General features: G+C 42.7%; 1 protein-coding gene across 3 annotated transcripts in view; it reads left to right on the forward strand.

Moving 5' to 3' along the window:
- Positions 1 to 17037: 17037 nt before the first annotated feature.
- The window catches only part of LOC135210968 (1-acyl-sn-glycerol-3-phosphate acyltransferase delta-like), a 290759-nt gene continuing 281351 nt past the window's right edge, over positions 17038 to 26445 (forward strand). The window contains exon 1 of one of the 3 annotated variants that reach the window (XM_064243957.1): positions 17038 to 17061. The gene's annotated coding sequence lies outside the window, so the exon portion shown is untranslated. Of the gene's footprint in view, positions 17062 to 17172; positions 17332 to 26445 lie in introns of those variants that run through there. The other 2 variants (XM_064243958.1, XM_064243954.1) reach the window with 2 other exon arrangements.

Genomic DNA, 26445 nt, shown 5'->3' on the forward strand with positions numbered 1-26445 from the left:
ACATGAATATTTTTTTAAAATATCATTTTCACACGAAACTGGTTAACATTTAATTTTAAAAGCTTATAATAATCTCCTGTTAATGCAGTTTTTCAAAGTTTCTTGAGTCTAGGTCGCATCGAAGCAGAGCCCAACATGAAATAAAACTGTCAGGTCAATATTTAAGTAAGCTTGGTGCGCATATGCAGGAACTGGTTACACCCAGAACTTGACAAGATCGTCAGGTCGTCGTATGAGAGAATTCAATTTCAGCCGTTAGGCACCAGATGTCACCACGTTTCGCTCACCAGTTTACTCTGGAACGAATAAAGGCTGTTTAGCTAGTTATGCAAGTTTGTGTGTGTGTGAGAGAGATGGTGGGTATATAAGGGCACGGATTTTGTTTAAATATCCAGTCCTTTACAGCAAATAAAAGTGAGGATTACAAGCAAAAATCAATGCCTTGCGAACTTCTCACCAATATATTTCTCGACCTGATTGACTTTATAAGCCAACTGGTTTCGTCACTCCCTCGCGAGCATAACAGCTCCCGTATGTGTATCGGTCATTTCCAATACTTCCCTCTTATGCAGTGGCTCCTAAAACGAACTGCGAAAACAAAAACAGCTTTAAACACCAACTCCTATTTTTTAAATATTTTTATTTATTTTTTTTTTACTCAAAACAGTGCTCTGTTTGAAGCTTTTGTTTCTCCTCTGAGCAGAGGAAGTCTTACGTGATTGCAAGTTTTATTCGTTAGCTTTAATGACTAAGATACACATCTACGTTATTTATTTAATTATATTTTCTTCAAAGGATGAAAATTTATGAGGTTTTCAAGTTAATCAACATGACACGTACACTCGCGCGCACACACACACTATATATATATATATATATATATATATATATATATATATATATATATATATATATGTGTGTGTGTGTGTGTGTGTGTGTGTGCGTGTGTGTGTGTGTGTGTGTGTGCAAGTTGGATGGATCGAGCTATAGCTAAGCTACACGAGTCTGGTCAGATCTTGGGTGGGTGACCACCAAAGAAAGTGGGGAGTCTTGCCAGAAGAGCTTGCGAGCTGACAAAAGTCGTTCAGTTCTTCGCCGGTGTGAGCTGCAATGCGTCATATGGGCGTCCCAGGAGCCGACAAAATGTGCGAACATAGGCCGAGGGAATCAACTACGTGGTGTTTACAACAACGCTGAGAAAAGTGTAAAGAGGTAAAGGAGTAAAATAGTACTAAAAAGAATTCAAAACGAAAAAGGTTAGAGGAGTAGGGAGAGGAAATAGAGTTATTGCTTGAAGCATCGCTGAGGGTAGGTGGTACTTGGCACCATAGAATTGAGAGACGTAATATCAACTGTCTAAGAATAGCTATGAAAGCTAATCCTCAGACAACTTGGCCTTCGTGCGTGGCTATAATTAAGACCTGTTTGTAGACATGCTTACTTTTTTCTAGCTTGTTCAAACTGGCTGATAAAAGAAATGTTAAAAAACTTCAAGTTAAGATAGAAGAAGGCTAAGGCAATAACACGAGAGAGAGAGAGAGAGAGAAGAGAGAGAGAGAGAGAGAGAGAGAGAGAGAGAAACTTATCGTCATTATCAGACGATAATGAAGGCAGTTCGGAAGAGTCAGAGAATGATATCCAGAGATATTAGCTAAGTGTACCACATCACAATGGGAAGATTATATCCTCTTATCGGATATAATGAACGAACGCCTGCTATGACGAGCAGCAGCTGATGAACATTCAGTTATTCACGTGTCAGAATGTCTTCTGTAAATACTTCGTTGTTGCATAAAGTACAAAAGTATTCGTGTGACAAACAAAATGTCATTAAGCTCATCCAAATATTGAACTAAAGCAGAAATAAGTCAAAATACGTTACCGGGCGAAGAAAGTCACTCACTATTCGTGGCTCAAGACTTCAAATTAAGTTGACATCATTCAGCTCTATCAGTTTTAGCAAACAGTAAAATTTTATATTAGGCTTTAGTATATCAGGAGAGCCAAAGAAACAGTCTGAAAAAATTTAAAGAGGGCCCAAGCATCATCAAGCAAATAACGTGGATATATCATCCTGTTATTTATGTATTTATTTGTTCAAGTTTTGCATCTCCCTTACTTCCAAGCTCACACTTAGCTCGTTCACTGTACTGGAAGACTGGCCTGTAACTGAAAGTAAATGTGTCACTGAAAGTGTTTGTTCATAACCAAGGTTGTTTTGTGATACAGCCACTCGGGCCCGTCTTATATGCTACCGCAATTTTTCTATTACTTGTCACATAATGATTTTACATATTACGTTGTATTTTCTACCTCAGTCCTGAAGATAATCTTTAAATTACAGTTTCCATAGCGTACGAGTATAGCATACAGGAGACCGTTCACTTGATCCATTCAGTCCCCGTTCTCTACACGTTCAGCTTCAGCTGAACAACAGTGCCCACACCCGGGTGTAACAATGATTCGTTTCTACTATTTGCACTAGAATGCTGGAGAGCTAAAAACCGAAAATTTGTTGTTATATCATTTACCTTCTCTTATTAGTCACGTTTCATGTCCATTCTTTTTTTTTATAATGAGAGAGAGAGAGAGAGAAAAAGAGAGAGAGAGAGAGAAGAGAGAGAGAGAGAGAGAGAGAGAGAGTGAGAGAGAGAGGTTACGTGATAATGCAGATGTACTTTTTATGAAATCAAAACTCGTCAGACATCTTTACTCGGCTACGGATCCAAAGTGTTTAAAAAATGAACTATTAACCCTTACCACAACTCAACAAGCCCCGGTTTGATTGGCTTGATGTCCAAGCTTTGGAATTTTCTGCCCGCTTCTGTTTTCTCAGTAATCAAAAGCCTTTCTCTTTTAAGAGGGAAATCCATAGTTTCAGTTAAGCGTCATCCTGTTTCCTGCCTTCACTGTTCATTATCTATTAAATGAGTCGTTCTCTGGCTTTACACTAACAGATTGCCTGAGTGACGTGATCAATCCATTTTTCGGTGGAGGCCTTTGGGACTGACAATCAGAAGTCATCAAAGACATGGGAAGAGAGTAAGGAACAACGAAAAAAACATCATTTACAACCAGAAAGCGAAAAGGAAGAAACATGAATTAAAGGAACCACCATGGCAAATCCCAGCTTTGTTAAAATCGCTCAGTTGCACAAGGCCGACCCAGCTGGTATTAAGTGGCCACTTGGGCGGCTCTTCTTTCCGCGTTTGCTGAAAGAGAGAGAGAGACAGACAGGCAGACAGACTTGGTCCCCTTCCAGAAGAGGGAATTAAGACGCTTTTGAGTATGGCTAAGGGCTTCACCAGGACTTGCTTTTGATTCTTGCCTGTCGGGAGAGAGAGAGAGAGAGAGAGAGAGAGAGAGAAAATTTTTCTTTTTTTAGATGTACAAGGCGTGATTCGAGCTCCAGCTTGCTTGGTGCGCATGTTAAAATCTATGTTCAGATAGAGCCTTGTTTCACAACGAAAATTGAAATAAGTACGTTATATTTTATTAGAAATAATTGTTCTGTACTACCTACTGTTTATTTATAACAGGCACATTATTTATTTTTTACATTTTCATTTTAATAAAATCATAAATACACTGTCCTATAAAATTCCTGTATTTTTAACTCAACGCGAAACAGCTTTTTAGGCTTTTCCGTAGCCCTATCCCACGCCCCCAACAACAACAACAACGAAAATAGGTTGTAGGCTTACTCCCCGAGTAAGCTATAACGAATATATGAGCCCTACTTTGCACTAGGGCAGAGAAAACAACGTAGTTTCGTACGCATTCATCACAGTCAATTTTCAGACAACGAACATTTATCATAACAACCACTCCTGATTATCACTGCACATTCATCAGTGAACGGACTGCACCGAGGGAACTACTTGTTCCATATCTACTTTTGAGATCTTATCAGGAGCTTTGATGTACAGCCCTTAGATATACCTCTATATCTATGGTACTACAACCTCTTAAAAAGCCATAAGCAAAATTAATTGAATCTTGTACGAAGACCTCACAACAAATGTCTAGCTAAGAAATGTGAAATGAAATAGTAAAGAGCTAAAAGAAAAAAAAAAATAGTGGAGCAAGGCATAATTAAGTGGGGAATATTTTAGTAGTTAGGCAGCATATTTCATTGAACCCTACTCTCAGGATGTCAAGAATTGCTGACTTAAGATGAGATCAGATCAAAGGGTCAAGGAAGTCACATTTTAAAGATAACTGAATCCTAATTTTACAGGAAGCATCCAGAGGTCTTTTTAAGCCTTTCAAATACCAATTATTTTAGTACAAAGCTTTAAAAGTTTAGCGAAAAGTTCAACTAATGATAAAGAGTTACGAATATTTCGGAACATTGCCTGTGATTAAATGATAATCAAAGAAAAAACGACCTCCGGAGTCCAGCTTTGTGAGAAAGAGAAAGTAATTGAGTTGTCTCGCGTCGTGAGAGAGAGAGAGAGAGAGAGAGAGAGAGAGAGAGAGAGAGAGAGAGAGAGATATTTGAAAGTCGACTCTCAATATTCATAAACATTAGTAAGTAGGTCTTTCCACAATCTTCTTTCTTCTAACCTCTTATTCCCCAGGAGATCTATTCCTGTTTCATTCCAACAAGCTTAACCTCACGTTTAATTTTTATAGTAAATTCCTCCTCTCTGTAAGTTTTATTTAGCTTATAGAGGGAATGGACTGAGCCAGTTGGCAGGCTGAACAAGAGACGTGGACAGAAGCAGAGGAAAAGTTCTACGTCAGCTCTACTTGTGGTTTTTGTGACCGTCTGACACTGCCTTGGGCGGCCGCAGCATATTTTCCATGAGGGACCAAATCTTAATACATAGTAGTGCATGGATCGTTTCCGCCATCAAGCAGCCAAACACTTTTGACCCTTTGAACCAGCAGGTTTAATCCAAAAACAGTATAAGCGTCTGCATTTCTTTAATGAATAAAGCAATTATATATATATAAACATATCTATATATATATATATATATATATATATATATATATATATATATATATATAAATTTTTCAGGATTTCAGGGGGGGTGGGGCCAAATACCCCTTCTTGCCTTAACGTGCGGGCGCCCATGAACACTGTCGCAACCATCGAAATAGTTTTGCTCCAAGAGTTATTAATAACATTTGATAAATAACTAAGAAAAAATAAAGAGAGAGAGAGAGAGAGAGAGAGAGACATCTTATCGTTTCCACTTTATTTGTGCTTCATGTTATCTTAGTATATCTTAACCAAAGTCCGGTTGGTCCTGCCGAGGTAGTACGTTGCCTCTGTTCGCTGCTTCGTAATCAAGACGTTATCTTTGCGTCTAAACTGTTGAATTCTCCTCTCTCTCTCTCTCTCTCTATTTATTTATTTTCTTGTCTTAATCCATTATTGTATAAATATATATATGTGTGTGTGTGTGTGTGTGTGTGTGTGTGTGTGTGTGTGTGTGTGTGTGTGTGTGTTGTCTACTATGTAAGTTATGTGAGCTCATTCGCATACAATTGAATTATATCTGTAGGCAGTCACCATAAGTACGTCGGATTTTTTTGTCAGCGGAAAACGTACACATGCAATATACTGCACACATAAACGTTCATTGTTCACTCATCATGAACATGCTGGACGCTGCTCGACATGATTTCTCTCGGGTGAAAGGAGACGGGCTGACTCTAACATCAATGGAAGTTGTGAGGATTGGACTGAGACAAGGAGAAATGCTTACTGATTTATTGGTCAGAAACGGATATACATAAAGAGGCTGTGCGGACGGAATTTTAGTGTCCGTCACACGTACATACGAAAAAAGGGAGCGGACCCCACTGTGGTTGTGTTTTCTCGCACCTGCAAATATACATATAATTAAGCGTACAGGATGTGTAAATTTATGATACATAAATTGGCGGAAAGGCCGCAAACTCCTCTACATTTTGGTATATTTGAAAAAAGAGGTATATACGTTGGGAGGACGGACATTTCGGTCGAAATGTTGTCCTTACAGATACTACCCCCCAAGACAATGATATGGTAAAAATCATTGGATGATTGGTCACTGGTATCTTGCTGGAGGGTGGAGGAGTCCATGTGTTCGTGATTCCATCTGTCGGGGCATATCATCCAGCTCCTTGTCTTCAGACGAGTCGGACAGCGGGATGCCGCCCCTGGTGGTAGACCTGGGGTGTTCGACTGCTGTCCTTAGGCGGCCTCAGCGACGTCTGGGGGCGGTGGTGGGTCCTGGCGGAACGTCATTCTGAGGGGAAGGCCTCCGAGGTACTTCTGCGGTGTCATCTTCATCAGGAATAGAGGCGAGTTTTAGCCAGTCGATGGAGGCCCAGTCCTCGCGGCCGTTGATTTTGATGAAGAATGCCTCCTCTGCTTGACGGACAACTCAAGACAGTCCTCGATAAGGTCTCGTTAGGGGCAGGCAGAGAAGGTCTCACGGCTGGGGATGAATTTCCAGGTGGCTGCACGGAGTCTTGACAGGGGGACGTCCTCGTCATGGCTGTCGACCGGGAAGAATTCTCCTGGGACTCTCAAGGTTTTCCCGTAGACCTTCTCAGTGGGTGATGGGTCACTGTTGGCTCTTGGGACGGTACGGAGGCCAAGGAGGTCCCAGAGTAGTTGTGCCTTCCTGTCAGGGCCTTGAGGGAGCAGTGAGTCCTTTCCACCATGCCGTTTGCTGCAGGGTTGTAGGCCATGGTGGTGTGGTGCTTCGTCCCCATCAGGCGTGCCAGGGCAGTTCAGAGTTCCAAGGTGAAGGCAGTTCTTTGGTCTGTCATGACATTGTCTAGCACTCCGAAACGGCTGATCCAGCTGGAGAGGAGGGCTTTAGCGCAGGTGTCAGCAGTGGCTTCCGACATTGGGGTGGCCTCTGGCCACCTGATGGACCGGTCAACCACCATCAGGAGGTATCTGGCACTGTTGGATGGGGGAAGTGGGCTGATGACGTCTACATGTGTGCCCAAATCCGCCTGGGTTGGGGGAAGGTGCCTACTCCTGATTCAGTGTGCATTACTGTCTTGCTGCTCTGGCATGCGATACAGTTCTTGGGCCACTCCCGGGAATCCTTCTTGATGCTGTGCCACACAAACTTCTCCATCAGGAGCCTGGTTGTCGTGCAGGGTGACAGTTGCAAGAGGCCGTGTATCAGAGCGAATACCAGCTTTCGCAGGGAGGCTGGGACCAAGGGGTGTGGGCGGCTGGTGCTGGTGTCGCATAGGAGCATAGTTTTGCCAAAGGCGATATCTTCCCACCAGAGATGGTGGTGCGGTAGGCTGGCACTTTGGGATCGGAGGTTTGCTCCCATGCTAGGTCCTTGTAGTCCACGCAGAGGTCCAGGGAATTTATTTTGATTCTCGAGAGGGCATCAGCTACAGGGTTCCTCCCGCCGGGGACTTACTCGATGGGGCACCCAAACTTGTCGCTGCTGTCTTGCGGACCAAGCATCTCCTTCTTTGATGAAGGCGTGGTCCAGGATGTGCTTGAAGTGGTGGACGGCTTGGTATACAGCGAGGAGCTCGCGGTCGAAGGTGCTGTAGCCGTGCATATTCTTTTCGTCCAATCCTTTTTGTCCAAAGTCTTTTTGTCCACGTCACTTCATCCAAAGTCTTTTTGTCCATGAGTTTCTGGTGCATCGTCTTTGTCCAATGATTTTTTTGTCCGGCGTCTTTTTGTCGAATTTTGTCTTTTTCAGCGAATTTGTTGGATTTGTATACATTAATTAAAGGTACAACATAGAAATAGGAAAATACAAAAGATAGAAAAAATAGTTTAATATTTATTGGAGACATTTATGGTTAAAAATATTTTTTGATTATTAAATACATTTAGCAAAATTAAAAAGAGTGAAGTTTGTGAGCATCAGCCTTTAAAAATTCCATTTTTCTATAGGATTCATAATGAAACCAAATTCTGTAAGTGCTGATTCATTTGGCTATATTTTTTTTTATGTACCGTATCCCCTCGACGAATGTGAGGGTCTGAATTAAGTAAGTTTCATTCTCCAAACTTTTTATAAGCTGCCAGATATTTGGAAAACTGTAATGAAGAATATCATTCCAAAGCGTTATTTGCTCTTGGCAAGTTATTTAGAATTCTGTTGTTGATATTCCATAATTCCGTTGGAAATAACAGGTCCTCTCTTCTTCTCCTTGTGCCAAAATCTCTCACTGCACCCATATAGTTTACATCAAAGTAAATGATAAATTCTTCAGGAATTCATCATCATCTGTGAGCTCTTCATAGGCTTCCTCAACATCAGCCACTGGAAGAGAGGCCAATGCCGAAAAGCACCTTATTTTTAGGCAGAATTCAGATTCAGTGTTGTACTTTTCTCGTAACCCTAAATCAGTAATTTTCCATATAATGATTTCCCTAAATGAAACAAACTTCCTATTATTGAGCAATTTGGAAACATAGAATTAAATGCTCTATAAATAGCAATTTCAAAGTCTACCATCAGTTCACTTGGGCAAACCAAAGGTTGCATAATTTTCACCTGTGAAAATAGACACTGATATGTTGTCTTTCTCCAATTTTGAATTGTGTGAGTGAAAATCATACACATAATTGTTTTCATCTGCTACATTTCTTTTTCCTTTCGTTGACGTTATAAATCTTGCTGTTGTGGTGGTCCTTCCTTTCGGTTTCAGGGGCTATTACTAAGTTTACTTACTTTTCTAAAACAAAACATTGCTTCTATTTTTGCAAAATTGTTCTTAGCAGAAATCTAACTATCGAAGAATCACTGGATTACTGAGAGACAAAACTACCATAGTTTTAAATACAGCAATGAACTACATGAGGCAACAAAAATCATGGATATTGGACTAAAAGACAATGGACCAAAAAACTCAGGGACAAAAAGACATTGGACAAAAAAGTCATCAGACAAAGAAATGTTGGACTAAAGGGCGTGGACAAAGAAACATTGGACAAAGTGACATCGGATGAAAAGGCACATAACTGCTGTAGCGGGTTTCAGCAGGTTTCAGCTTCCTGCTGTAGAAGGCCAGCAGTGTAGGGACTCCGTTGGTTAGCTGTTCCATGACGACACTACAGGCGATGTTGCTGACATCGGTTGTGAGAGTCAGGGGTGTGTCGGGATCCTGGTGAGCCAAGGTTGTGGATTTGCTGAGGGCCGCCTTGGTGTGGTTGAAGGCGCACTGCTGGGCCTCCTCCCATACCAGCCTCTTTGGCTTGCCCTTCAGGACCTTGGTCAAAGAGCACAAGGTGCGGGCGACGTCTGGGATGAACCTCCTGTAGTAATTCACCATCCCGATGAACTCCTGTAGGGCCTTGACTGTCGTCAGTGTCGGAAACTTCTCCACTGTGGCTACCTTTGATGCCATGGGGCGTACTCCTGCTGGGGTGATTTCGTGGCCCAGGAAATCCACCTTCTCTGCACCGAAGGTACACTTATCAAACCAGACAATGAGCCTGTTCTCCTGCAGGCACTTGAGGACAACCTAGATGTTGTTCAGGTGTTCCTCATGCAATCCGGAAAATATGAGGATGCTGTCTACATAGCAGACGCAGAAGGGTAAGTCGCCGAGGATGCTGTCCATTCGGTACTGGAAGTTAGTTCCAATGTTCCACAGGCCGAAGGTAGAGAAGGTGGAGACGAAGGACCCAAAGGGCCTTATGACTGCCATCTTCGGGATGTCATCGGGATGGATGGGGACTTGGAAGTAGGACTTTAGGAGGTCCACCTTTGAAAATATCTTTGCCCCATGGAGGGGACCAGTGAGGTCCTGCATGTTCAGCAGGGGGTAGCTGTCAGGAGTGGGCCGTCTGCCTTCCTCACCATGTGGAGGGGAGATGCCCAGGGACTTGCAGCCTTCTTGCAGATACACATCTACTCCATCTCAGTGAACCCATTCTTGGCTTCCTGGAGGAGCTTCAGTGGGAGGCGGCGGGGCTTTGCGTGAGAGTGGGGTGGCCCTTGGTTTCGACCCAGGAATGCAATGGTCTGGGTCATGGTGCCATAGGAGTGAATGGGGGTCCCGTTGGCGGTTACGAGGGTGGCTGGGGCATCAGGGGCGCAGTTGCAGTCCTCTGCTGCTGGTGGGAATACTGACTGTATGGCCCCGGTGTCGACCAGCATCCTGTGGCTGAAGATCGCGTCTTTGATGTAGAACCCTCTGGGGTGGGACCTGGCTACTGTCACCGCCAAGGAGGGCAGTTTTGGGCACCGCCTTCCTCGTTTTTTGTAGGCACGAAGGAGCAGGGCCGCACACACTTCCTTGCTTTCTTTCCGTATCTCTGGTGGTAGATACACCAGCCGATGTTCTGGCAAGGCTGCGGGGTTGGGGTTCCCCTCCTCTGGAAAGCTGTGTCGATCTCCACCTCCTCAGGGTCTTCCTGCAGCAGGCTGTTGGCCAACGGCGGGGCAGTGAGTTTCGCGGCACGGGTGGCGTTGTAGAGCTTGTGTGCTCATTCCACCAGGCTCTCCATCTTATTGTCGGTGTCCTCGATCTAGCTGCGTACTTGAGGGGCGAGTTGGCAGAGGAAGAGCTGCCTCAGGATGCTTACCTCCTCCCTGGGCCCCTGGGAAACTCTCTCTGGCAGCAATACCAGGGCATGTAGCTTGTGCCAGGCTAACCTCGGGTCCTCAGTTATCATGGGGTTGACCACCAGGTCGAAAATTTGGGTAGCTCTCTTGGGAACTGGGAGGGAGAGGATCCGGATCAGCTGCATCTTGAGGTCATTGTAAGGTATCTCTCTGGATAGGGTGGACATCCATGGGGCGAGACGGGTGCATATGTCCTCTAGGAGGGCTGAGGCGACCATGTCTGACTTGGTACCCTCTGTGGTGATCCCATAGAGCCAAAACTGGATATCCGTACATTGGAGCCAGGCTGCAACGTTCTGCCAGGAGAAGGACGGCAAATTGATGGTGGGGCTTAGGTGGTGTGGCAGTGCTTGCAAGGGCGTGGATCGGGGCGTGGGTCAGGGAGTTGAAGAACTGCATGGGGGGCATTGGTAAGCTCCCATTCTCGACTCGAGTTCTCCAAGTCTGCCATCTCACTTTGCTACAGTTGACGGATGTCGTTAATGGCGGGCCAAACCGTAAGACAAAATGGCAAAACACTCCTGTAGGGGATGTGCCGTTTTGAGTCTGCTAATGGCGTTCCAGTCGACTATGGATAGGAGCATTCAGAGACCTAAACTAAGGTGCCAAAAGGGAGCGGACCCGCGCTGTGGTTGTGCTTTCTCGCACCTACAAATATACTTATAATGAAGCTCACAGGGAGGATGGCCATTTCGGTGGAAATGTCGTCCTTACAAGGTCATGCACAGGACTCAGACAACATGAAATCTGTCATATATGATTTTTTTTAGTTGATAAGCTATAAGTATTTCCAAATTCGAACAGAAAATATAGAATAGGTCTGAATTGTGTAAAAATAGAAATGATGAAAATACAACACTCAAGAGCATGGTAGCCAGATCAAGTATGAATAAACATACCAGCATGCTCCAAGCCAGAGAAAATCCAAGCATAACAGCTCCAGGGTATACTACCCATGAAGGCATGACATGTGGCCTACCCTACAGCATATGCCTAGCGAGGTGGGTCGATCCCTGCCTTAGAGATTAGTAGAACACAGGAGATTGGTATAATATGGTGTTGCGAATCAAGGGCTTCTTGTGGATAACACATCACGCTAAGTGGGGGAGTCATCTTCGCTGCTCCACTGTACTTTTCCATTCAAGGCAGATTGTATCAAATATTCCTTTCTCTCACATGAAGCCTGAATAGCCACTGTTCAGTTACTTTGATTTAAAAAAATCAAGGGGAGTGAAATGCCTAAGAATAGGACCTGTCTCTATACACAATATGAAACATATTTTTTTATCTCAAAATTCCAATAAGAGAAAACGGATAGGGAAAGAATTCCAGAGCTTATAAGTATTTTTTAAACTGTATTAGATTATTTCAGTCAAACACCGACCGAAATCATTAATTTTTAAGGAAAAGAAAGAAGTACTTGTGAGGACCAGAGAGTAAGACAAGTAGCTGGGTACTGATAATTTATCACTTGTTGTTTGAGATTAAGCTAGCCTTATGCCAGCACGGGCTCTTGCTCCTAGAGCAGCCCTTAGTATTTATTACAGACAAACTAGATTGACATAGACGGGTGCGGACGGAAACGTAGTGTCTGTCACGCACGCACGAACAAACATAACTTAAAGGGACAGGCCCCCGCTATGAATGTGTTTCTTCACAGACGAAAATACATGAGCAATATTACATGGAGGGAAGGGATTCCCGACATTTATACATCGAAAGAAAGGGCGTAAAATGCTCTACAGAATGGGTAAAGGAACAACGCTGCTTGATGATGAGATGAAAAAGCGTTGTCCTTACATACTAACGCCATTTTGTCGGCGGAGAGAAAGATCAGAGAAGAGTGCAGAGATAAGTCGTTGGTTAGAAGAATGATCTTTTCCCCAATGCTCTTTAAAAAGAAAAGGAAGAATCTTTCAAATATGAAGGCAATAATCTAGAGACAGAGTTACCTGAAAAGGAAGAGATACATCTCATCTTTTATTATGCATGTAGTATGCTGGGCATAGTTGTCAGCAACTTACATGATAATTTGTTTATCAGACTACAGCAAAAGTCTATTAGCATTAAGCTACAACGAAAAACGATGGAAAAAGTACAAAATAAAACACTTACTGTGAAGAGGACCCGTTTCCCATAAGCCACTGAAAAGAGGCAAAAAACTTAATCAGTTGGGGGAGCTATACTTTGATACTGTCTAAATGAGTTTAGCACAGACATCCTTCCCAAATAGTGAAAAGTTTGTTTGAATAAAGCCGGCTTACAAAGGAAAAGGTGATCAAGAAAATCTTAGCTTCTGTAGGCCAATAATCGAACCTATCGTACTTTTCAAAACTTATAGAAACGGTAGTTCACGAACAAGCTTAGAAACATTTAAAACAACTCAGCATTTTACCTAATGATCATTCAGTTTACAGAAACTATATTGTGTGTAATTACAAATGATAGGAAAAAAAAAACGACTATGGCAAGTGGAAAATGTGATATCCTGGTTATGCTCGACCTAAGTGCATCATTTGACACACTTGACCACAATCTGCTGCTTGAAGACCTCAGAGGAGTAGGCACTGAAGATGGTGTACTCAAATGGTACAAATGTTACATAGAAAACAGGAAGGTTACAGTGGTTATATCAAATGTGAAGTCAGAAAAGAAAGCCCTAACTAGAGGAGTGCCCCAAGGCAGCGTCCTGGGTCCACTGCTATTTGGCATTTACACAACTGATGTGTGCTGACGATATTCATTTCTATTTTACTCTCGAAACGGTAGAAGATGCCTTTAGTAAAATTGATGTAATAATGAAAGTTATAAATATGTGAATGTTGCGAAGAAACCAAACTCAATGAAGACAAAACTGAGTGTTTGTTATTTGGATCTGATAGTGCACTGCGAAAATATGAACAATAGTTATTCAAAAGAATAACTATTGGCTCGTCATCCATAAACATTGCAGCGGCAGTGAGGAACTTAAGAGTATTTATTGATAATAAATTTTCGATGAAAAACCATAAATTGCATATTGTAAAAACCTGCAACTGTCATATTAGAAACATTGCATTTATTAGAAAATGTTTAAAAGAAGGTACTTTGAAAACAGTAATTTGTAACCAAATACTTTCGAGGCTGGACTACTGCAAATTATATACTACGGCCATCCTAACTACTTACTGACAAAATTGCAAGAAGTACAAAACAGAGCCGCCATATTAATAAAAGGATTACGATACCGTGACAGAATAACCTCACCACTAATCGAGCTCCATTGGCTCCCAGTAAAAACAAGAATAGAATACATGATACTTCTTACAGTCTTTAAAGAACTGGAATATGGGGAACAACATTTCTAAGAAACTGCCTAAGTTTCTTTAGACCTGGAATGAATATTGTGATCAGACGTGCAAGTGAAGCACATAGGCTATTAGAACTTAGAACAAATTGCAAGTCAGGTGAGAGAGCATTTGAACATTGGGCACCAAGACTATACTACAAAATACCGCATGAAGTGAAGATCATACAAGAAGAAAGCAAACGTACAAGGGCCAGTCAGAGAGGGAATCATCTTTGTGGAGGGCTGTAGAATACATAAAACCAAAAAAATGAATGTTGTCGATTCAAGGTCTTAAGAAAATAGAACGTGTTCTCTTCTGTGTTTTTCGATGCCTATACAGCACCTGTTCTTTCAGTGGTTGGGACTATAAATGACTTTCGTTAGTCTCATCCTTTGTTATATAAATAAATATGATTTTGAACTGGGTTTGGCAGCTTATGTTCTTTTATTATGCTGTTCATATTTCCGAGCAGCATTTTCAGACAGCAGACACCGAAGAATAGAACATGAGAATCAGTTGTGAATAGAGGTACAATGGGCTTTTGACTATAGTAGAGTCACATCAGCCGTGCATTTGCTGTCTAGGCCAGTCCCCTACAAGTCTACAACGCTCCTGATTGGCTGTTAATAAGCCAATGACAGGGCTGGAAACTCTCAATCTCTCGAGAGAGTTCATATAGGGATGATGTATGTTCTACGTCTCCTAAGGGATACTTTTAAGCCGTATCCCTCTGGACCGATGGAACATACATCCTCCCTATGTGAACTCTCGAAAGAGACTGAGAATTTCTAGACCTGTGACTGGCTTATCAACAGCCAATCAGGAGTGTCGTAAGGGACTGTCCTAGACATCAAATGCACGGTTGATGTCAATCTACTATATCAGGAATGATGTTCTGCAAATGGCTAAGAATAGCTTTATTTCGCCATTTAATGTCACAAAGCTAATAAATAAAATACTTTTCTCGTACTATTACTTAACTCTGAAAAAATATCATAGAATTAAAATATAAACAGGCCAGGTGTCTACAATACACAGATATAATTCAGGTATGTGTGTTTTGAACACTGCATTTCAGCAAACTATCTCATTTTTACCTTAGCTTTCCTTTCTCGAAATGTTCATGGGTTAATATTTCAGTCAATTCTTTCTGATAGTGGTTGCCTAATTATTGTACACATACATTTGATTGCTTGCTTTTAGATTTATTCAAATGGACGTTTTATTGGAGAAAAATGGGAATAATTGCCTTACTAGATTTTGCATTACCTTTTCGTCTTTTATTTACTTTTTAAAGAAGTTTCCGTTCAGTTACATCAAGTTGAATAGAGAGAATTATCTGGAGACTAAAAGGGCGTGGTTTTGTTCCTAGGCCTACAATTCTAATCTTTTACATTTATTGTAGCATCACTCTTTGGTTTCTTTAGGGAGTTTTATCACAAATGTTTTCTTAGTCTGCTCGGAACATTAATTAATCTTTTGGGCACTTTCACAGCTCATCCTGATCGTAGACATCTGTAGATGCCTTCAATGTCTGGATAGTGATAGGTGGAAGATTGGTCTCTATCTATTCTAATCCATGTATAGTATTTTCACCGCTGCAGCGACTACTGCAGTCAGCAGTACCTAAACTATAAGAAAAACTTATGGAAAACTTTCCCACATTTCATGATTTTCATTTTACTTATCAAAAGTTTTCATTCAGGTAAACGCACTTTCGTACGACCAGCCCTTAAACATTATATTTAAAAAGTTATACCTCTTTCCACGTGCCTTAACTTACTTCACTTCACCTTTTCTCAGGTGTCCATTGATAAGTATTGACTAAATATATGAGTCTGCTACAAACCTCTACCATACTGGAGGTTTTAGCACAATTTCCTTCGGAGAATATTGGTGAATATGACTGGCCGAATCTTGGACTGATTTTCTAATTACGGATTCTGATTTATATACATACATATATATATATATATATATATATATATATATATATATATATATATATATATATGAACAGATCAAAAAAAATTTGCTACAACTTTTAATTATACTAAAAATAGCAATCGACTGTTCGAATATCATCATCAGTCTACATAGATCAACGACTTGGCAATAAGCCAATGCTGAGCAAGTGAGATTCTTTGTGAAAATTACTTGAGGGGTAAGCGTTTGATCCTTCAAAAGGAGAAATTCTGCCTTAATTAAACTTAACAGTTGGTTGAACCTGTGTTACCGCCCAATATCATGCGCTTCACACTTTCACTGGTGATTCTTTATACTTCAAGTAACTACAATATTGTATCAGTGTCAGTAAATTCAATTCGCTTCACCTTTCTACATATAGCAATTTTCAGGAATTCACATAGATACAGATCGCTTTATTCATGAATGCGTTTGCTGAATAGGATATATAAATAATATATATTAAGTATATATTATATATATAAGACTATTATATATATATAATATTATTATTATAGTATATATACATACACACACACACACACACACACACCACACACACACACACACACACACACACATATATATATATATATATATATATATATATATATATATATATATATATCTATATATATATATATGCTGTGTGTGTGTGTGTGTGTGTGTGTGTGTAGAAAAACGAAGCGAATTGAATTTACTGGCACTGATACAATATTGTAGTTACTTAAAGTATAAAGAATCACCAGTGAAAGTGTGAAGCGCATGATATTGGGCGGTAACACAGATTCAACCAACTGTTAAGTTTAATTAGGGCATAATTTCTCCTTTTGAAGAATCAGACGCTTATCTCTCAAGTAATTTTCACAAAGAATCTCACTTGCTCAACATTGGCTTCTTGCCAAGTCGTTGATCTATGTAGATTGATGAAGATATTCGAGCAATCGATTGCTATTTTTAGTATAATAAAAGTTGTAGCCAAATCTTTTTATGGTCGATCTGTTCTTAGACAATATAACATGAGTATCTTTCTGAGTCATCTTTACCTTCAAATGAAAAATTATGATACCTTCTTAACAAATACAATTACCATATTTTGCATGACAAGAATATACCACTTTCTGAAATCCGGGTAGGTCATCTCAACATACAAAAGTGGATAACAGCAGAAATCATCCAAATCAAACAGAACCCAGGTAAAGTTTACACCTTCAAAAACAACACCTAAAATTTAATTTATTAGTGTTGTATATACTGCGGAAAAGGATCACCTACTGTTATCGATTACTACATTAACATAAATTTGTATCCGTAATCTAATCCTGTATGGGTGGAATTGTGCGCAGTGCGGCTCTCGCTTGTGCAAAATCAGCTGATGTTATTCGTCTGTTTCTTACGTTACTACGGAAAACGTCCTTTCCGTCAACACTAAGCGTCGTCCGAAACCTATGAGAATACATTTAAAGGTACAGACCGTTCACTCATTTTGAATTGATAAGCCATGCATAGTTCACTAAAATGAAGTCATTTGTGCATTCACTGTAGTAGTGTCCACCTAGCCTAGTAGGTAGGTAGTCTGTGACAGAAAAGAAATACCTAGGTAGTAGAACTAGGTATATAGGCTAGTATAGCCTAGCTATTTGCTAGCTACCTAGCCTAGTAGGTATAGGGCTACCTACTATAGCTACTACCTTATATTTCGGTTTGTTTGGTCAGTCCTTAGCTAGGTAGCCTACTAGCTACCTCATCCTGTCATAGCCTCCCCTTTCCTACCTACTACGCTCTTAATTACCTAGTAAGTAGCTACTAGGCTAGCTAGCATGATGAGACTCTCAGATAGTAGTTTATAGCCTAGTTACTAGGTAGGTATAGCTACTACCTAGCTAGTTAGCTAGCTAGCATGATGAGACAGCTAGTCTATAGCCTAGTAGGTAGCTATATAGGTAGTACTACCATACTACCTACTAGGCTACAACTAGGTAGTTATTACCTAGCCTAGTAGGTAGGGTAGTAGGCAGATTGGTTAAGGATTTGTGACTTGGCACCACATTTTTTGTAGGGCTGATCGTGGTGACCTAGTAGGTACCCTGACCCTGGAGCATTGTTTTTAGCAGCAGTGTACCTAGGTACTAGCTAGGTAGTAGCTACCCTTACCTACTGCAGTGTCCCTTCGGCCCCTACCCAGCTGTAACCCCTTTCATCCCTTTTACAGGACGTCAGTTCATATTAGCTATAGTAGTAGGTAGGCTAGGTACGTTTCTTCCATCTCGATGCCCACCCTCTCCTAACGAATACTACCTACATACTATATTAGTACTAGTTCAACTGCTTTGAGGTTTTCCTCGTGTTACACATTTGTGACTGTTTGACTCTATGTTTTTCAGCGCTGAGTGGCCTCATAGGCCCCAGTGCTTGGTCTTTGGCCTAAACTCTATAGGGTAAACAACTGACTGGACTGGCCAACGCACTGACCACTGCGTTTGTGGCCACCTTCCGAAAAAGTACCTTCACACGTCCTGACACCGGAGATTGTCGTCAGTCATGAGTTGTTGGTGGTGAGAGAAACAGCTCGAGACCTCTACTCTCCTTTAAGTATTTTCTCCAAAGTTAGAAATTAAGGCCATATTTTAAGATTAAACAGAGGGTAATGAAAAGTATGACCAAACGCAGTGCACACTGCCCCCAACTACTACCCCCATGATGCTTTCAAAATTTTTATTTAGCCTACAACTAAAATTTTTCAAAGATTGACGCCCTCTCACTTCCAATTTCCTGTGCTAAATCCGCACACCGCTCGTACCTATAGACGCTGGGGCACTTTCATCACAAAAATCGTAAACACTGACTTCCAACCACGGTAGATCTAGTGTACCTATCCGTGGCGGCCCAGACTATGGCAGTTGCGGTTTTTCTATGCAGTTTTACCTCCTGAACAAGAATTTTAAGTAATATTTATTCGGACGACTGTAATTAACCCCCAGGGGCCAGTACTCCGCACTGGATATTAAAATAAATAATCACCTACATGGAAAGAGCATGTGAAAAGCAATATAAAAAGTATAGTCATTATATGAGAGATTGAACAGGGTAGAATTAAATGAGCTTGATAAGTTTTTACCTCAAATTTTTTCTAAGTCAGGAGAGGTGTTTCCTCTACGGTAATGTTTACTTTTAATGAGCCCTCTAACTTACTTTCTTACGCAAACAAAAGCAGTTCCAGTTACTCATTATTGGCTGAGAGGTGTGACATCGTTATGACGTCATGGGTTTCATAACCAATTACGAACGACTTTAGTCGAAAACTAAGTTTCACTAGCATTTCAGCGGAGTAATAAAGTTACCTGTCCAGTGTCCACTGGTATCCTTGTTTGACTGAATACTTGAATAATGAAGCAAAAAACGGCATTTTGTCTTCCTGTACCTATGGCAGAGGCAGTGACTGGCCCTTCTGGCATTTAATTTTGACGGAGACCTTCGATTTCTAACTGATTGTTTGCAGTGCAGTGTGGGTTACGGTGAATTTTATCATTATTTGTCTAATGGTGGTAAAGAAGTTGTGATTGAATATGCTCAAAGACATAATTTCATTCTAAAACAAAAAACTGCGAGTGTTGTGGCGCTACTATTTGTCTGATCGACTAGAACAGGAACGCCTTCAGGTGTGATCCGCCACGGTAAGTAGCCTTACTGTAACCCATGTGGCTAGCGCGCGCAGCGCAGCATTACCTCTTGCCGTACATGCCGTGCTTGCCAAGAATCTTTAAATATGAGGATAAGGCGCAAAGCGCCGTTCCGCTACGGCCTTAGTGACAGCACACACAAATTGATTGTTGCTGATATGTACTCGCTCCCTACTTTATTTGTTGTTGTTTTGGTATCGCCGCCATATTGGTTTTGGTGTTCTTCCGCTGATTTCGGTCGGCGGTCGAGTCGCCGTGTTTAGTACTGGTCCTTGGGAGTTAATTACAGTCGTCCGAATAAATATTACTTTAAATTCTTGTTCAGTGGGTAAAATAACATAGGAAAACGTCAATTGCCATAGTCTAGGCCACCGCGGATTGCTTCTGTAGAAATACCCCAACCACTACTTATCCAAGGGAACTATGGTTTTTAGTAGAAGAAGAAGAAGCATGCACTAGGTAATTATTTAAATAAATAGTTAAATGGCAGTATAAGGTCATGAATTGCATAAAAAAAATTTCATATTCATGATTATTACCTAATTTGAAAATATCATTGTTGAAAAAGTAACTAGATTCCTGACTCAAATATCAACAGTTTTGCTTGTGAACGTTACCTCCGGCATTTTTCACGCTCTTCAATTGTTTATCAGCGTTGCCAATTGGTATGCGTTTATCCTCCAAACTGGGTATAAGACATCTACAAAACCAGAGAAATAAGTAAAATTAGCATATCTATTTGTAATATAGTATATAGATATTACAGCAATTTTATCATTACTGTATTACTATGACAACCAGAATTCATGGAAACATTGCGTAAATGCATCGGCGTATGTGTGAAGCTCCACTAGATTGGCAATGAGGAGTTATTTTTGCCGTCGTCTGATCGTATACTTCAGAAATATCTGTAATTTTTCGGGATTAATTTGGTTGCGAAAAAGGGATGATAGACATGAATTAAATAAACATTTTGAAGTAAGAAAGTAAAGTTAAACTAGATAATGAGTAAAATAAACAATTAAGGGAATAAAGCTTTGCACCTCATAAACCGTGTACAGTGGGGCCTCGTTATCCATGGGGGATAGGGCCCAGAACCCCCCGTGATAAGTAAATACTCGTGTTATCCTGATACCCCCCTCAAAAATTGCTTAAAACTGCCTACTTTAATAGTTAACCCACCCAAGACCACTATTCCAATGTTTATAACTGCCTACTTTAGTTCAAACACCAAATAAATGTTTTCAACTATCACCTAACTAAAACTAAATTCAAGACAGTTTTAAAGTTATTGTACAAAATTAGCCTTAAAAAATAAATGTAGTATATGTACTACTGTACATATGTAGCCTACTAGCCTAGGGATTACAGCTAGAAGCCTACATACGCATGGTGGGCCTCTTTTTTTTTTTTACAAGGAAAGAGAGGATGAGTGGTAAGAGAACTATCAAAATTATGTAAGTACGTAAATCATATGGGCAATCACCAACAATCTATGTTGATAAAAAGATGGCGACGATTTTGTAGTGTAATCCAGTAATATAATAACAATAATGCTACCAGCAGTATGCAGCGAAACATCTCTTCCCTTTGTCACAACACGTTAATATATTCCACGTAAAAACCTTCATCTGACCTTTAGGCGTCTTTCCCATAAGAGTAAAAGAATCAGGGCTTTTGGATGCCCATAATTAATTCGTTATATGGGTACAATTTAAAGAAACGCGCCGCCGCACACCACATTTCATAACAACAACAACAAAACTTGGACAAACGTGAGTAGGCCAGTGTTGCCAACTGGGAATGGCAATTGCTTGCTAGATTTTGTTCCATAAAAGGCTAAAAAAATCACATATCGTATATACTCGAATAACGTGCAATCTCCCATATCGTTCGACCCCCAAATTTTCACCAATAAACAGTGGTTTGTTCATGAAACTTACCTGTCAGATATATATACTAGCGTATTTTCCGAATCCGACAGAAATTTAAACACTTACGACACACGCAGTGGGAGTCAGGTGGTTAGTACCCATTATCCCGCCGCTGGGAGGCGGGTATCAGGAATCATTCCCCATTTTCTATTCATAATTTTTCTGTCGCCGGTGCTGGAAACACCTGTTTGCAGCACCTCCCGTCCAGATTTTGGAAACTTACTAGCTACTTGAGTATCCCTTTTGGTTTTTCTTTGGTATCGAATTGGATCGGTGGCTTGGCACACGTTGACTTTGGTTTGATTTGAATTTGGTATTGATTTTTTCTTTGATCAAGATGTCAGGGTCTAGTTCTGCTAGCGCTAGATTTTGTTCCATGTCTGAATGTAGAGGTAGGCTACTGAAAGCTTCAGTAGACCCACATTCTGTTTGTAAAGTTTGCAGGGGGAATGAATGTACGTTTGAAAGTCGTTGTAAGGAGTGTGAAAGACTAACAGAGTCGGAATGGAAGGCGTATGAAACCTATCTTAAGAAACTTGAGCGAGATAGGTTAAGGAGGTCTTCCTCCAGGAGTGTTTCAGGTAGGCAAGATTTAAACTTATTCTCCTGCTAACCCTCCTTCTGTAGATTTATGCTCCTACCCCTGTAGTGTTGCCTCCGGCCCCTGAGACAGTGTCGGTAGAAGGTAATACATTATCGCTAATTCTTGAATCGATTCGTAACTTAGAATCAAAAGTGTTAGCTCTAGAGAGAAAACAAAAGTGAAGAGAAGTGCAGTGAAAGTGCCCCTTGTGTAGTGGAGGGTGCGTCAGATCGGCCTCATTCCGCCTCTAGACCTAGACCTCTGCTTGACTCCCAGATTACGGGGAGAGAGCATGTCGAAAGTCGAAGGAGGGTTACGAGGAACCCCCACCGATCTGGCGTGCCTTCGGCAGCTTCTGACGAACCTACCCAGACTGCCAAGGAGCGTGCGCGTGCACAGTTCTCAAGGAGTGCTTTTCTTCTTCTGAAGCTTCCTCCCCAGCGCAAGGGGTGGAGCTCTCATACCGCATCACGTCCGCTGAAAAGGACGGCTCGCGTTCGGGACGCTTCACGTCCAAGTGTTCTCCGGAAACTTTGCTCGTCGCCTGATAGTGCGTTTGCTGCTTTTCATCCGCAGAAGAAGCGTAAGGATTATTCGGAGGCGGAGTCTTCCCTAGATGTTTTCTTTCGAGCGCCGCAGTCGCTCTAAGGTGCGTTGAAGTGGCGGTTCCTGGGAGTAGCAAGAAGGCGTCCCCTCGCCACTCTCCTGCTCACAGGATCAGCCCCTCCCCAGAAAAGGAGGCTTCACCTACAAGCAAGATTCTCCAGTCTCTTCAGCAGCAACTTCGAGATGTTTTTTCCTTCGAGAGAGACTGTTCCACGTCGCCGTAAGAAGGATGACAATCTTCCTGTGAAGAGGTCGAGGCGTTCTCCCTCTCCCTCTCCTCGCTCGTCTCTCTCTCCGTTTGAGTCTCCCTCTAGAGTTCGTTCGACTCTCCCACCCCAGCAACTTTCTAGAGGAGGCGAGAAATTCGTTTCTCGCTCTCGTGAAGCGGTTGTTTTCCGCTGCTACGAAACTTGTGGATAAGAAGCGAGTTCTTTAGATGCCGAGCGCGCTTCTGTGAAAGTCAAACGCGCTTTAGTGGACGCCGAACGTGACTCGGTGCAAGTTTCTGCGAGCGCCAGTGGACGCTCAGCGAGTTTTAGTGGACGCGCGGCGCGCACCAGTGGACGCTCGGCGCGCATCAGTGGACGCTCGGCGCGCACCAGTGGACGCTCACGCGCACAAGTGGACGCCAGGTGTACACCTGCGGCGTTTGAGCGCGCTTCTGTCGGCGCCAGTAGATTGGCTTCGGACGCCAAATGCGCGACCTACGGACGTCAGTTTTCCACTTCCGCAAGCACAAGCGGAGGCGGGCGGAACTCTTCCTGTTCGCCGTTCTTTCTCTTTTGAGAAAGCTCGGGACTCTTCTTTACTTCCTCCGACTTCTCCAGTGTCTGAAGAGGAAATTAGTAGTGACGCTCTTCGTCGAAGTGGATGAAGAACAGCAGTTGGCTCCAGTTTCGACGGACTACAAGGTTTTGACTCGTTTACTTCAGTCAGTCTTTGGCAGACACTTTCCAACCTGAAGCTCCACGTACTCCTCCCTCTCAGTTTCGTCTTCAAAGCTGCTAAGATCTCGGGCTTTGTGAGAATGAAGAAGTCGCTTTCTACGAAGCAAGCTTTTAGAAAGGTCCATGATTGGATGGAAAAGAGGAAAGCTTCAGGCAAGACTTCTTTCGCTTTACCACCTTCAAGACTCGGTGGCAAAGCTGGTATGTGGTATGAGACTGGGAGAAAACGTCGGAGTTAAGCTTCCAGCCTCAGCTCAAGGAGACTTTGGTAGCATTGTAGACGCCACCAGAAGATCTTTTTTTTGTCTTCCTCGAAGGTCTCGTGGACACATAGCGAGTTAGACTTTCACCTTAAAGGCCTCTTCAGGACACTAGAGGTCTTTAATTTTCTTGACTGGTGCCTGGAGTATTGGATGCCAGGTCCCAGGAGTTCTGATTCCATCAGTCTGGGGGAGCTGTCCAGTGTATTGTCTTGCATGGACACGGCCGTGCAGGGATGGTTCTGAGGAATTGGCTGCTCATTTCAGCACGGGACTACTTAAGAAAAGAGCACTTTTTTGCAATTTTACTGCAAAGTCGGTCTCACCAGCGCAAAAAGCGGATCTTCTTTCGCTCCTTTCTCAGAACATCTCTTCCCCCAGTCTATGGTAAAGGACATAGCTGCCAGTCTCCAGGAGAAAGCAAACTCAAGACCTTCTGGCACAGTCTTCTAGGAAGCCTACAACTACTTCGTCTTCTGGGTCCTCTGCTTTGAAGAAGTCGAAGCCCTTTCGATCCGCTTCTTCCTCGAAGCCAGCCCCTCGAGGAAGAGGCTCTTTCAGAGGCAAGACTCCCGCTCCTTCCAAGAGCAAGAAGTGAGAGGGAAGTCCTTCAGACACCGGTAGGAGCCAGGCTCTACATTTTCGCGAAAGCTTGGGAAGAGAGAGGTTGCCGACGCTGGTCTCTGGACATCGTCAAGAAGGGGTACAGAATTCCTTTCCTGATGTTACCCCCGCTGTCTTCGACACCAAAGGATTTGTCTCCGTCGTATCAGGGAGAAAAGCAGAAAAGAGAAAGTGCTTCACGATCTACTAGATCAAATGATCGAGAAGCAGGCAGTGGAACAGGTCTTCGACCGGAGTTCTCCGGGGTTTTACAAACCGTCTGTTCCTAGTGCCGAAGCAGTCAGGGGGGTGGCGCCCCGTTCTGGATGTCAGCAGTCTAAATCGCTTCGTTACCAAGCAGAAGTTCAAGATGGAGACACCTCAATCCGTGCTTGCAGCTTTAAGACGGGGGATTGGATGGTCTCGTTAGACCTTCAGGACGCATTACTTTCACGTCCCCATCCATCCCCGATCAAGGAAATACCTGCGGTTTGTCCTGAAAGGGAAGATTTTCCAATTCAGGGCACTCTGCTTCGGTCTCAGCACGGCGCCGATGGTGTTCACCGTTCTTATGAAGAACGTTGCGAGGTGGCTCCATCTTGCGGAAATAAGGATCTCTCTCTACCTAGACGACTGGCTTATTCGAGCCTCGACCTCATCGCAAGACAGGTGTCTGAAGGACCTTCACACCGACTCTGTCGTTAGCAAAGTCCCTGGGACTTCTGGTGAATCTCGAGAAGTCGCATCTGACTCCTTCTCAATCCTTAGTCTATCTGGGGATTCAGATGGACTCAGTGGCTTTTCGGGCTTTTCCGTCCAGGGGCGACAACTTCAATGCTGGACAAAGTGTCGGCCTTTCTAGGGAAGGAAACATGCTCAGTGAGGGAATGGATTGAGTCTGCTGGGGACCATTTCCTCACTGGAGAAGTTTGTTTCTCTGGGAAGGTTGCACCTCCGACCACTTCAGTTCTTCCTCTCAAGGAATTGGTCACGCAAACAGGATCTAGAAGAGGTCTTGTTTTTGACGGAAGAAGTGAAAAAGCACTCAAATGGTGGTTGGATCCAAAGAAGCTTGCGGAAGGACTTTTCGCTCAAGCTTCGGAACCCCGACTAGTGTTGTTCTCCGACGCGTCCTCCACGGGTTGGGGAAGCAAAACACTGGGCGGGAGCGGGAGAGAAAGTCAGGCACCCCTGGACAGAGGGGAAACAGGTGTCCTGGCACATCAATCTAAAAGAACTCTCAGCGGTTTACCTTGCTCTAAGGTTCTTCGAGGAGGAAGTCTCCAGCAAAGTGGTTCAGATAAACTCGGACAACACCACAGCCTTGGCATACCTCAGGAAACAGGGGGGAACTCACTCTCATTCTCTGTTCGTCATCGCGAGGAATATCCTGATTTGGGCGAAGTCGCAAAAAAAAACGTCACGATTTGACAAGGTTTTGTGTCAGGCGTGGAAAAAGTGCGAGCGACCTTCTCAGTCGGCAAGGACAGACTTCTGCCGACGGAATGGACCCTTCATCAGGAAAGTATGCCAGGCGCTATGGAAGCTGTGGGGACGTCCTCATGTGGACGTTTTCGCACTTCCCGAACGAAGAGACTTCCGCTGTATTTGCTCCCCAGTTTCTGGACCCGGGAGCAGTGGCAGTAGACGCCCTACTGTGGAATTGGTCGGGACTAGACATTTACGCTTTTCCCCCTTCAAAATTCAAAAATCCATCGGGGGAAGTAATGAGGAAGTTCGCTGCATCAGAGGAGCGAGAATGACCCTCATCGCCCCTTCTGGCCAGCGGCCGACTGGTTCACGGAAGGTGATGTCCTTCTAGTAGACTTTCCGAGGACTCTGCCCCTAAGGAAAGATCTACTCAGACAGCCCACTTCGAGAGTACCACAAAAACCTCCCCGCTCTGAGTTCTGACTGCGTTCAGACTATCAAGAAGTTGGCCAGAGCGAGGGGTTTTTCAAGGACCT

The sequence above is a fragment of the Macrobrachium nipponense genome, chromosome 4 (genome assembly GCF_015104395.2).
Source record: "Macrobrachium nipponense isolate FS-2020 chromosome 4, ASM1510439v2, whole genome shotgun sequence".
Taxonomy (NCBI): Eukaryota; Metazoa; Arthropoda; class Malacostraca; order Decapoda; family Palaemonidae; genus Macrobrachium; species Macrobrachium nipponense.